The sequence below is a fragment of the Malania oleifera genome, chromosome 6 (assembly GCF_029873635.1).
Source record: "Malania oleifera isolate guangnan ecotype guangnan chromosome 6, ASM2987363v1, whole genome shotgun sequence".
Lineage (NCBI taxonomy): Eukaryota > Viridiplantae > Streptophyta > Magnoliopsida > Santalales > Ximeniaceae > Malania > Malania oleifera.
Window position 1 is genome coordinate 107,786,512 of NC_080422.1, and position 10,662 is coordinate 107,797,173.

The window sequence follows — 10,662 nt, forward strand, 5'->3', positions numbered from 1 at the left end:
GTTGCTTACACGTGGCATGGGATAGCAAAGAAAACCTCCTCAACTAAATCTTCAAATAATTCTTGTAGTGATGAATCAAGTGATGAGGGTATGCCATCTTATGATGAACTTCAAAATGATCTATTCAAAGTACATAAGATGCTGATGAAAGCAAATAAACAAAACACCTCATTGAAGAATAAGAATGAAAGTTTAATGAAAGAGTTAGAATTCTTGGAGAATGCTGAAAGAGATAAAGACTCAAAACTCAAGCAATTAGAACATAAGTATGAATCAGCAAATAAAGAAATAGAATCCAAAAATTTTGTTGAAAAAGAAAACAACTTGAAAATTGAGAAACTAGAAATCAAGAATGAACATATGATAGAAGACCTTCGATCTCTATCCTCTACCGTATATGAGAAAGATATGTATATTTCTGAATTAGAGGATAGAATAAGAAAATTATCTCTAGAGTTAGAGAAATCACAAAAGAAAGTTGATAACAAGAAAGAGATAGAAAATCTCAAGAGTCAGATTGAAGAAAAAAATAAGATCATTCATAACTTCACTAAAGGAAAAGAAAATCTTGATAAAATGATTGGCTTACAAAGAATGTCTTTAAATAAAGAAGGCATTGGTTTCAATGGAATTGAAAATAAAAAGCAAAAGAATTCTTACATGAGATATTTCTTGAAAGAATCCAAAGACTATACTTGCACATTTTCTAATGCTTACACAAATATGATATGCTATCAATGCAAGAAAAAGGGGCCAATAAAGTTTGAATGTCCGTTTAAGAGGAAAAGTGTTAAAACCAAACAAGTATGGAAAATAAAAGAAACCTCCCTTGAAAAATCCTCTGGACCCAAGAAAATATGGGTACCAAAAATGAAACAATGACTTCACACATATATAAAATAGAAAAAGGCATTGTTGGCCAAAATCATAGGATGACTGTTTACAAGGCTTAACTTAAGAAAATATAAAGAAAATATCAAATTTAAGCTTATTATATAAGCGCCTTGATGTTACATGCTACATGCTTACTTGCCTACAAGTGATGTATTAATATGATATATGTGTATTTATTAACTTGACTTGATTTATATTGAAAAGTATGGCTCATTATGTTGAAAATTGAGAATGAGATTATTGAGCTTAAGTATAAATTTTTGATATAAGGATAATTCTTGAACATGCATGATTTTAAATGAATCACATGGATAAACATACTGCTCTTTATCTATGAGTTATGAAAGATAATAGTAGTTATATTGGTATCTATGAACTATACATTATGTGATATTAAGCTTTGGTATCTATAAAGTATTTTTGGTTTCACATGTTAAAAATTTCAATAGATATCAAATCTAAAAGCTTACTTGGTATCACAAAGTCAAATTATTCATGAGCATGATTATGTCTATGAGCATGATGTGACATTGATGATCTTAGCATGATATTGATATTTGATATGTGATATGATTCAATATTTTACATGAGATGACAAAAACAAAATTAATAACAAAACTGAATGTATTGAATTCAGGGGGAGTGTCATGAATCATTAATCAATTGATATCATGAATTATTATTTTTTTTTAAATTTTAAATTGGTATCATAAAAACCATCAAATTAATATCAGCTAATATCTTGAATAAATGCTGTGAGCTACACACTACACATGCTATATTGAAAAACAATAACTTGAGTGTGTACATATGTTTGGAATACATGGTTATTGATATGCTCAAAATGATTTGTATTTGAATTTAAATCATTTCTTTTCTTTTTGATTGATGTCAAAAGGGGAAGAAGTTGTGAAGCAAAAATTGGGCATAATTGAGCATGAACATTATATCTATTCAAAAGAAGTATTTAAGTATTTAATATTGATTGAAAAAGCTTGTAAAACCAAAAGAAAGTGATGAGCATGATCGATGAAATTAATATTGATTTTATTAAGATGAAGCTTATTGAAAGGGGGAGCCCTTTTTTTTTTTAAGGCTTAGTCAAATTTTTGCTCCTTGTTTGTCATCATCAAAAAGGGGGAGATTGTTGGCCTGACAAGGCTTAAAATCTTGTTATCTTGTTTTGATGCTAACAAATAAGTGAAATTTAATGTATTTGTGTGAGTAATGATATTTCAGGGTTCATATATGTGAAAGTAAGGTCAAAGTGCCCACGAGGATCAAATATGATGGAAGCAAGGTCAAAGTACTCACAAGGATCAAATGAAGCTTAAATGAACCAAGACTTGAATTATTTGTTGAAGAACATGAGGACATGAATAAGTTGTTGAAAGCCAAGGCACATTAAAGTCAAAAGATCCAAAAAAAGGCAAAGTAAGAAAGCTTAAAGAATATGGAAGCTTGAAGAAAAGATGGATTCAATCCAAGGACAAAGCATGAAGACTCAAGAACTTAGAATGTTAATATTTTAGAAGTCTCATGTAAGTGCTTTAATGTTTAAAATATCGTTTGAAATATTTTGAAGCTCTTAGGTTAACTTCTTAGACCTAGATACTTTTTAAAATACCTGAATAATATTTTTATATGGTCAAAAATTATTTTAAAAAGGTTAGAATCATTTTTGGAATAAAGAGCACCAAAAAGAGTTTTTTCCCAAATGTTGTCAGTTTTTATACAGCCGCATTGAGGTGAAATTTTCTCTATCAAAAAATTATTATTTTAAATAGTGGTAAACATAAAAGTTGTAGGATTTTCTCTTATATTTCTTTTAACACCAAGAACACCTAATTTTGAGTTATAAAAAAAAAGTAATGGCCAAAACACTGAAACGGGGTCACTGTTGTCAGACATTTAAAAACTGTTCAACGGGCAAATTTTTAAAATTCTAATGTTTTAAATTATAGCCGTTTGAACCTTAAATATTCTAATAAATAGGGAAACTCTTTAAGGAAACTTTTTCAAGTTTGAAAGCCTATAAATACATTATTTTTCAAAACAAAAGAAAATGCTAAGAATTGAAAAATCTGTTTTGAGAAGCTGAAAGTACTCTTGTTCTTCCTAAGTTCTCTTGCTCACTCATTGAAAAATTCTTTTGCTAAGAACTCTGAAGTGCTGATCCTTCTTCCTTTGAATTCCTACTGCTAATCCTCTTCTAAGAAGGATATTGGTGAATTCTACACTTGAGCTTCATTCTATTTCCTATTGATATTTTACATTTAAGTATATAGTGTTGAAATTGTACTAACTTGCTCTTTGAGAGAGTATACTTGTACGCAGATTTTATCTTATGTTTCTTGCAGTTCATTGACGTTCCAAGGTGTTTGGATCGTTGGCTAAGCAAGGGGATATTGCTTAGAGAGGCGGACTCTAGCCTATGTAAGGAGTGACCAAACGAGGGAATATCGTTTGTAGAAGGTAGGCTCTAGCCTTAACCAAGGAATGTTGTAATCGGTTTTGTTCCACCCATCAACGGAACAGGTTTAGTGAATTCTTTGGTGGTTTGCCAAAGGTAAGGACGTAGGCTAGGTATAAGCCGAACCTCGTAAAAATCTCTGTCTCACTTTCTCTTTCCCTATTCTTTATTTTCAGTACATATTTAAATTGCATGGATGATTTAAATTGAAAATCAAATATACTACACATATTTGGAAATCAAGTAAACTTAAAGATTAATTTTGATTTGGGTTGCGGAAACCGAAAGGGAGTATGTTGGTGAAACTATATCTTGCGGAAACTATACGAGAGTACGTTTCTTAGTTAAACACTCAAAGATAAATTAACTGAAAGTTTATTTGAATTTTGAATATTTGGAAAGAGTGATTGAATGTTGTATTGAACATCATATTAAGCAAATCCATATATATAGGGCTTGATTAAAATTTATATCTAGGGCTGACTACAAAAGCTTTATTGTGTTTGTGAAAGGATTGTTGAATATTAAATTACATTCTTCACAAGAAATTCATAATCACGGGGCTTACATAAACAAACAAACAATCTCAAAATCTTATATTACCAAAGTGCTAAATACCTTATATCTTGGTTTGGTTGTTTGATGTTTAACTTGTACTTGGCAAATAAATTGATTGTTTGGTTTGAAGATTATGTTTAATTGATTGGTTGTTTAATTGTGTTATTGATTGGATAAAAGAACTAAGTTCTTTTGTGATTGGTGAAATTAAACAAACAAGTTAAAGAATTAGTTAAGTGTTTAAAGAAGTTAAGGATTCTTAAAAGAAGTCAAAAGAAATTTTTAAAAGCCAATTCACCCCCCCTCTTGGGAAGCTATTCCTAATTTCAATTGGTATCAGAGCGAGGTCACGGGTTCGAGCGCTCCCAGGGTAGCTGCTGGGGGGGTGATTGTTGGCTTTATGGGAAGTCAGCAGTCAACCCTGTTGCAAGGGATCGTAGCAATGGGCCCCAGCTCGATAGTGCTTGGCGTGCCAGCCCGTTGGCACCCCTGCTTAGAATTGGTGCAGCCCCTCATGTCCACCCGACGCTTAGTGCGGGGCTCTACGCTGCCGTTTAAAGGAAAAGGTTGTGCCCCTTCTACCACCAATTGGTTTTAGAAGAACTGGTAGTGCTTGATCCTGACAAGAGTGAAAGCAGAGGACATCGCGAAGACAACCTTCAAGACCAGGTACAAGCACTATGAATTCCTCGTTATGCCGTTTGGTCTGACGAACGCCCTAGCCGTGTTCATGGACTTGATGAACAGAGTTTTTCACCAGTATTTAGATCAGTTTGTAGTATTCATTGATGATATACTGGTGTACTCGAGGAGTTTTGAGAATCATGAGGCGCATTTGAGGCTAGTGCTACAGACACTCAGAGAGGAGAAGCTTTACGCCAAGTTTAGAAAGTGTGAGTTCTGGCTTGAGAAAGTTACATTTTTAGGCCATGTGATCTTAGGAGACGGTATAGCAGTGGATCTTAGCAAGATTGACACGGTGGTGAATTGGGCCAGGTTGAAGAGCGTACAGGAAATCAGAAGTTTCTTGGGACTGGCAGGTTATTACCGACGATTCGTTGAGGGGTTTTAAGCTTTATCAGGACCTCTCACGTGTTTGACTAGGAAGAATGCCAGATTTGCATGGGATGAAGAATGCGAGCAAAGCTTCCAGGAATTAAAGCAACGGCTTGTCATTGCACTAGTACTGACGATTCCATCGAGAGGTGATGATTATGTTATTTACAGAAACGCGTCTTTGAAAAGGTTTGGTTGTGTACTGATGTAGCATGGTAGGGTGGTAAAATATGCATTCAGACAGTTGAAAGAATATGAAAAGAACTATACTACTCACGATTTGGAATTGGCTACTGTTGTACATGTACTAAAGATCTGGAGACATTACTTATATGGTGAAAGGTGTGAGATATTCTGTAACGACCCGCTCCTTTTTCGCATATTATTTTTTTTAATATAAATAAATTATCATCACATCATACATTCCAGCTCAGCAGGTCACAATCCACCTGGACCCGTGGGCACCAGGGATATAACAAAACATACAGCAGAAGCCTACGCAGCAGAAAGTACAAAATTATATACATCTCATCACAATGTGCATAACACATACCAGAGTCACTACAATTACTATCTCACAGTATATACATCCCAAAAATGAAATCTAGGGACAATCCCCACAAAAACCTAACTGTCCCTACCAAAAACTTACCCTTCCAAAGAGGGCAACCAACTGATCTAGATCAGCGGGGCTTTTCCCGCTCTCCTATCAGGGGCTCCTGAAAAATGTATAAGATTTAGGGGTGAGACACCTCTCAGTAAGGGAAATAAACTAATACCAGTGTGTGGCAACATGAGTATTCTGTGTTCTACATATACCATACATAACATATTCAATACTGTTTATCAAATATGGGAAAACATATGCATATCAACACATAGCAGAATATACTGCATTTTCATAAACATATCTCATCTCATACACTAATAATAACATAAAACAATCATGGTAGGTTAGCTGGCTGTTGTCATGTATTACCCCCGCATGACTGGGTTGTGTGGCCCGAAGGCGGGACTTGACAATAGTTGGCCGACCACTGCCAAGTCAAACAGTAGTCTGTAGGTCCGATGGGTCTACCCAAACTGGTCCGTACACCAGGGGCGATAACAGCACACTTCTTGAAAATAACCACATCGACCATCCAATCTCACACCACTCCGTACAGCGGCGTTAACACAGATATCATGATCACGAAGACCATGGACACATAACAACGGTACCGTGCAAGTGCTAGCCTAGACCAAGCCAACCAGGTTCTGATATCATATACATATACTAAAATCGTGATACATAAATATCTCATATCATTTATTTTCGCATCAATCATATCATTTCACATATATACGTGTATCATAAAAATCATCGGCCCGTACGCCGGTATTACACATTTTAACATAGCACGGCCCGTACGCCGGTAAATCACATAGCACAGCCCGTACGCTGGCAATCCACATAGCACGGCCCATATGCCGGCAATCACATAGCACAGCCCGTATGCTGGCAAATCACATAGCACAGCCTATACGCTGGCAAATCTCATCCACATAGCACGGCCCATACGCCGGCAAATCACATATACATATAAAAATATCTCGGCTCGTACGCCGGTTTTCCATCATAGAAATCCATATCATCCCCATTCCAAAAAAAAAACAGTACAAAAATATTTTTATACTCATGCCACACTAAACAAATTTTCCTCGTATTCAACATATCATCATTTAAACAGTATTTTCCAAATATAAATCATATATATAAATATATTTATTTTTCCTAAAACCAGATGCTACATATATGTATACATGCATTTTCTTAAACAAAACTAGCTTAATTTATCCCCTTACCTGATTCCTGAAAAGCCCCTAAGAAAATCTCCCCCGTACCCACAAGGTTCTCAACTCAACACCCTGAAAATGAAAACTCGCAGAATTAAAGTTCAGTATTTTCGTACGTACAACATTTTCTATAACTACCACTAAGTCAAATTCGACTTTAAAAAGTCTTACCTCAACTTAGGGATGATTTCCCACGTTCCCAATCAACACCCTGGAACTGAAAATTTCCAGTATTAAAGTTCAGTATTTTTACGCGTATATCACTTTCTTCAACTGTCAAAAATCCAAATATTGAATATAAAGCCTTACCTTGGATTTGGGATGAAATCCAATTTCGTTTTCCTGACGATCCGTTCCGGCAAACTTGTAGATAATTTCGCCAGGAGCGTCGTGGTGGTTTCGGTTTGTCGATCCGGCGTAAAACTAACCCGAAATCGAAGAGAGAGAGAGAGTTGTAGGAGAGAGAGAGAGAGAGAGAAAGTGAGAGAGAAGAGAGACACGGCCAACAAATCCAAAAATTGGATTTCCTTCCAAAGCTTCTTAAAGAAGCTTGCTAATTTAATAATATATATATAATAAACCTAAAGTAAAGTAAAGAAGCTTTCATACCTTTTTTTTATATATATATATATATATACACACACACACACAAGTATATATATATATATATATTTGTTCCTTATCATACTGTTTATTTTATTTATTAATTTAATTAATTAATTTTATTTTATTATTTTATTATTATTATTATTATTATTATTATTATATTTTTTTTTTTTTCGGGTTACTACATATTCTCTGATCATAAGAGCCTAAAGTATTTCTTCACACAAAAAGAGTTGAACATGCGGCAAAGGAGGTGATTGGAACTTATCAAGGATTACGACTCTACCATTAGTTACCACTCAGGTAAAGCAAATGTGGTGGTTGATGCTTTGAGCCGTAAATCAGGAGACACAGCACAGTTAGCAACGGTAGTTCAGCATCCAATTCAGATGGACTTAGAAAGACTCGGTGTGGAATTAGTGGAGGATGATCCTCAGGCGCTTATTACTAGTCTGGTTGTACAACCCACATCATATGAAAAGATTAAACCTGCTCAGAGGGATAATCCAGAATTAGCATAAGTGACTTCCAAAATACAGGATGGTCAGGGAGAAGAATTCAACATTTTTGACGATGGAGCTTTAAGATTTCGCACCAGATTATGTGTGCCTGCAGATGACAGTATTAGAAGGATGATTCTAGAAGAGGCACATAGATCTCTATACACTGTCCATCCTGGCAGCACGAAAATGTATAGGGATCTGCGGGAGCATTTCTGGTGGAGTGGCATGAAAAGGAAAATAGCAAAATTTGTACAGCAGTGCTTGACGTGCCAGTAGGTTAAGGCTGAGCACTAGAGGCCGACAAGTCAGTTGCAGCCACTTTTCATTCCTGAATGGAAGTGGTACCACGTATCCATGGATTTTGTTACTGGCTTACCGTCGTCGCCACATGGTCAGTATGCCATTTGGGTAATTGTTGATAGGTTGACGAAGACAACGCACTTTCTGCCCATTAAAATTAGCTACCCTATGAACCGGTTAGCAGAGATATATATACAGGAGATTGTTCGACCCCATGGAGTGCCGGTATCCATAGTCTTGGACCGTGATCCACGTTTTACATCATGATTCTGGACGAATTTACAAGAGACATTGGGGACTCAACTAGCATTCAGCACCGCTTTCCATCCTCAGACTGACGGTCAGACTGAGAGAAAAATCTAGGTATTAGAAGATATGCTTCATGCCTGTGTGCTAGACTTTGGAGGTAGCTGGATTTAGTTCTTGCCGCTAGTTGAATTTGCTTATAATAACAGTTATCAGATTAGCATCGGTATGGCACCCTACGAGGCATTATATGGTAGGAGATGCTGATCTCCTCTTTTTTGGGATAAAGTAGGCGAAATGTGAGTTTTGGGTCCAGAGATAATTCAGCAAGCATGTGATAAAGTTCGACTTATTTGAGATAGGATTAGTGTAGCACAGAGTCGGCATAAAAGTTACACAGATACTCGCCGCCGAGAACTAGAATTTGGAGTAGGTGATCATGTATTTCTAAAAATAACACCATTGAAAGGAATCATGACGTTTGGGAAGAAGGGTAAGTTGAGCCATAGGTTCATTGGTCCATTTGAGATACTTGAGAAGATTGGGTCAGTGGCCTATCAGCTGGCTTTACCACCATCTCTATCCAGGATTCATGACGTGTTTCATGTTTCTATGTCAAGGAAATACGTCCCTGATCCTTCCCATATCATCAGCTATGTATACTTGGAACTCAGGGGTGATCTAGCATATGAGGAAGCTCTAGTTCAGATCTTAGACAGAAAAGATCAAGAATTGCGCAATAAGAAGATACCGTTAGTAAAAGTCCTGTGGAGAAATCACACGGTTGAGGAAGCCTCGTGGTAGCTAGAAGATGAGATCAGACGAAAGTTCCCACTTATTTTGAGAAGTTATAATGATGATGTATATATTAGGATAGTAATTTTCTTTTGTTCGGTATAATGTAACTGTAATATAGAGTATATGATAGGTAGTCTTTTGGTTTTGGGAGAATTTTCTTTTATAGTTGTAATCTCCTAGAACTACCCATGTAACCACGGTATTCCTCCACTATAAGTAAGGGCAGGTAATAAAATAAGTAGACAATTTGCCTTTATGGGATGATAGAAGGAAATACAGATAGTAAATTTCGAAATAAGTAGACAATTTGCCTTTATGGGATGATAGAAGGAAATACAGATAGTAAATTTCGAGGACGAAATTTTATAAGGAGGGGAAAATGTAACAACTCGATTAATAATGGTATTTAAATAATAAAGAGAGGGGGAAATGGAGTCAGTAACAGAAGGAGGTAGCCGACTTTGTTGACAAACACAGGGGATTCGTCGACGAGGGTTCTTCAGGACCTCGTCGACGAGGACCCGTCTCGTCAACGAGAAATTACCGAGAGAAGAATTTGGGCTACTTTGAATTTCATCGATGAAGGGTAAGGTTCGTTGAAGAAATTACTTAAGGACTCGTCGACAAAATGACATGGCTCGTCGACGAAGCTCGCAATATAAATAGCCCTAAACTGATTTTAATCGCAGAAATTTGCCGCACTCTCTCTCTCTTTCTACCCCTACGGCTCCTCCCTCTTCTTCCTTCGATTTCGGCCCCATCAATCGCCAGATCGACGATCTGAGGCCACCATGACGCTCCTAGCAGAGTTCTCTGCAAGTCTGCCGGAGTGGATCATTATGACTTACAGATTACAGTTCAGTTCAGAAATACAGATGATTCAATTACAGTTTATTACAGTGTCATGGTTAATACAGTTATTTCAGAATCATGATAAATCAGATAGTTGTATATAGAGATGTATTATATAGTATCATACCCTGTTGGACCATACAGTTACAGAGCACAGTACCGTAGCTACAGATATTTCAGTTTAGAGTGCAATCACCTATTTAAATAATAAGTTGTAGTAGGTCGATCGTGCCCAGATGTGGACAAGCTCCCCATCAGATATGGGTGGAGGAGTGGCCGATCTGACCGAGGGAGTACAATGGTTTACCTTGGTCGTCCAGCCAGGGTAGATCCCGCCTGCAGGCCGCACAACCCTGTCATGAGGGGTTAAATCATGATACACAGTTAGCCACAGGGAAGTTTTCAGTTATTATTATGTATATACAGATTTACAGAGACATAGAATATACTTATGTACATTAGAAGTATTTTAAATAGTAACCTAAAATACTGATATGTTAAGCAACATGGAAATGAAGGTGGTTTCTATTACTTGTACCG

General features: G+C 36.3%; 1 long non-coding RNA gene across 1 annotated transcript; it reads right to left on the reverse strand.

Annotated features, from left to right (window-relative positions):
• Window positions 1-5,489: 5,489 nt before the first annotated feature.
• LOC131157887 (uncharacterized) lies at window positions 5,490-7,036 on the reverse strand. The gene is made up of 3 exons (XR_009137338.1): window positions 6,989-7,036; window positions 6,827-6,889; window positions 5,490-5,700 (listed from the first exon to the last, which is right to left on the reverse strand). It is a non-coding gene; the product is annotated as an uncharacterized LOC131157887 (long non-coding RNA).
• Window positions 7,037-10,662: the final 3,626 nt, after the last annotated feature.